The sequence below is a fragment of the Gekko japonicus genome, unplaced genomic scaffold (assembly GCF_001447785.1).
Source record: "Gekko japonicus isolate JY-2015 unplaced genomic scaffold, Gekko_japonicus_V1.1 scaffold135, whole genome shotgun sequence".
Lineage (NCBI taxonomy): Eukaryota > Metazoa > Chordata > Lepidosauria > Squamata > Gekkonidae > Gekko > Gekko japonicus.
Genome location: NW_015175359.1, coordinates 2,848,415 through 2,851,825, shown reverse-complemented (window position 1 = coordinate 2,851,825; position 3,411 = coordinate 2,848,415). Strand labels below are relative to the sequence as shown.

At 47.1% G+C, this 3,411-nt stretch overlaps 1 protein-coding gene across 1 annotated transcript in view; it reads left to right on the top strand.

Annotated features, from left to right (window-relative positions):
- LOC107122266 (transcription factor HES-5-like) overlaps positions 1-3,411 on the top strand; it is a 10,506-nt gene that overhangs the window by 2,719 nt on the left and 4,376 nt on the right. The gene's annotated exons all lie outside the window — the stretch shown is intronic.

The window sequence follows — 3,411 nt, the reverse complement described above, 5'->3', positions numbered from 1 at the left end:
GATGGAAATGCCAATAAAAAGATTCTTTTATTTATTTATTTATTTATTTATTTATTTATTTTACTTATATCCCGCCCTATCTCATGGTGGGCTCAGGGCAGTTCGCAACACAAAGAAAACACAATAAATATATAATTAAAACCATTTAAATTACACAAGATGGCATCAAAGAAACGTACATGGCTCCAGAGCCATCCAATATGCTTCCTGTTAGATGTTAGCAGGATAGTAAGCATCTGTGGTGCGCTGGCTCAAGTGGTTAAGACGCTGAACTGCAGGCTGTGGAAGGTCAGTAGTTCAGCAATTCGAGACCCGGGTGCCGCGTGACGGAGTGAGCTCCCGTCTCTAGTTCCAGCTCCTGCCAACCTAGCAGTTCGAAAGCAAGAAATTGCAAGTAGATAAATAGGGACCACTTCAGTGGGAAGGTAACAGCGTTCCGTGCACCTTGGTGTTTAGTCATGCTGGCCACATGACCACGGAAACGTCTTTGGACAGCGCTGGCTCTTCGGCTTTGAAACGGAGATGAGCACTGCAACCCTGGATTCGACTGGCTTTCGAGCAAGGGAAACCTTTACCTTTAAGCATCTGTAGTTTACTATGGGCAGGGCAGGCCTGGTGGAACAGCTCCATTTTACAGGCCCTGCGGAATTGTAACAAGTCCTGCAGGGCCCTGATTTCTATTGGGAGTGCATTCCACCAGTCCGGGGACAGGGCAGAGAAGGCCCTGGTCCTGGCTGAGCCTAGGCAGATGTCTTTTAGGCCATGGACTACCAGTAGATGTTGGTCTGCAGAGCACAAGGCTCTCTGGGGCATATATGGGGAGAGGAAGTTCCGAAGGTCTGCGGGTCCCACGCCATGTAGGGCTTTAAAGGTCAGCGCCATAAACCTTGAAGTGGATCCAGTACTCAATTGGTAGCCAGTGCAGTTGGCGCCACACTGGCTGAATGCGTGCCCGCATGCACGATACCATCAGCAAGCACACGGCCGTATTCTGCACTCACTGGAGTTTCCAAGTCAGGTTCAAAGGCAGCCCCGCATAGAGTGAATTACAGTAATCCAGCCTGGAAGTGACCACTGCCTGGATCGACATAGCAAAGTCCTTCCAGAACTTGGTGGTAGCACATTAGTGAGCCAGGAAGCTCAAATTTCACCACTGCTGCATTGGCTTCAGTAATGCTGATTCAGACGTTACAGAGCAGACAGGTTGGATCTGGGGTCCCCACTCTGTGTAGCAAGTATAAGTTACCATATATCAGTGGTGGCGAACCTATGGCACGGGTGCCAGAGGTGGCACTCAGAGCCCTCTCTGTGGGCACGCGTGCCATTGCCCCAGCCAGGCCCAGACCATCATTAAAGTGTCAAATTCTCTGCCAAATAATTTTAAGTAAATGAAAGCATTTGGAATTGCTTTCCTCACTTTGTTTGGATCATCTTAAGTTAATGTATGGGTTTTTTCTAAAGTAAAACCTCAGTATTCAGGTTAAATTGCCGCGTTGGCACTTTGCGATAAATAAGTGGGTTTTGGGTCGCAGTTTGGGCACTCAGTCTCTAAAAGGTTCGCCATCACTGCCATATATCAATTCCTGTGCATTCAGTGCCCAGTTTGAATTGGGACCACAGTACACACGGCAAAGGGGCAGCAGCCTGCCTTCCCATGGCATTTTCCTGACTTGAATTGGGTCTTGGGAATGCCAGTGGGGAATCCTGCAGGTTATTACGAGGGACCCATCCTTGGCAACCTCTAATTTAAAAGGACCACAATTTCAGAATAGAAGCAAACCATAGGTGAGGTCTGGGCGATGCTCCCTCTAAGCTGTAGAGTCTTGTGAGCAAAAAAATTCTACTTTGTGAGCAACTGGCATTAAAGTTGTGAGCAAGCGATTTGGCTGCTGCATAAATCAGTTTGCTCTGGAGCCCTCCTTCCTGAGCTAAGACAAAAATGTGTGAGCTGGAGGCTAATAACATTAGTTTACACGTCATGCAGCACACTGAGATAAAGCGGTCATGTGAAACGGGAATATATGCACATTCTGTTGTGTGCGCGCGCGTACATCTTGATTACCTGTTGAAGAAATACTACTCACTGCAAAACAGCAGTTTAAATATATATTTTCATAATACTACATCACAGCTGTTTCCTTCATTGCCTGCATCCTTCCCATGATCTCTCTGTTGTTTGTACAAAGCTCCAAGTGGTGGCTGGAGACCTCCCATAATTACAGCTGATCTCCAGCTGACAGATCTAAGTGGGAAAGGATTCACTGAGTTTACACCTATTCCGCTCTGAAGAAACCTTATGAAACAGGGCGTTGGAGCAGGCCTGTCTGCAGATTCTTGACCTTTATGCTATTTGTCTGTAATCCCATTTCCCATGGCTGCTTTGGAAGTTGGTCCCTCTTGCACTGTGCCCTGCTGAGGTCTATGGAGTCCTCACCCCCCCCCCCCCAGGTTCCACACCCACACCCAAATCTCCAGGTCTTCCCCATTCCAGAGTCGGCAGCTCTACTTCCATCATTTCATGGATGAAGACAAAAACCCTTTGACTTTTCGTAAGGAGGGCCACAGCCAGGGAGCCCCACAATGCCCTGCCTCACATTGCAGACCCCCAGACAGGAATCCTGAAGCACTTTTAGAACGAACGTACATTTCAGCTGATTAACACCAGTCACGGCTGGGGAATCTTGGGTTTTTATTCCACGAAACGCGATCAAATATTTTTGGGATGACTTCCCGTTCAGTAGTTTCATGCTGGGTGGGGCCTCCCTTCGAGGTTCTTTTTAGCTCAACATCCGGGGAGACTGAAAAATGGCTACCGCTGCATTCTGGATACTGCTAATTTGATTTACTTCCATATTTTACAGGCTGCTTTTCTCCCCAATGAGGATCTTAAGGGGCTCACATCATCATTCCCGCCTCTGTATTATCCTCACAACAACCCTGTGAGGTATGTTGGGGAGGGAGAGAGAGAGAGAGAGAGAATATGACTGGTAAAAAGTCACCCTTTCCTAGGTTTGCCATCCTCTAGTTGGGATAACCGCAGACAGATCACGGGATAAAGTCTTTGAGAGAAAGGCCCACAGAGAGAAAGCTGAATAAGAGACGATTTCCCTGAGTGTGAGCATGATGCAGAGAGACAGCATGCAGGGATGAATGCTAAGTGGGAAAGGATTCACCTATTCTGCTCTGAAGAAACATTATGAAACAGGGCGTTGGAGCAAGCCTGTCTGCAGATTCGTGACCTTTATGCTATTTGTCTGTAATCCCATATTAGTACAAGAAAGACACAAAGAAGATTTACTGTTTGTAAGAACAACAACTTTAGAGTCCGATGGCACCTTTAAGACCAACAAAGGTTTATTCAAGGCATGAGCTTTCGTGTGCAAGGCACACTTTATCGAATACGTTAGAACA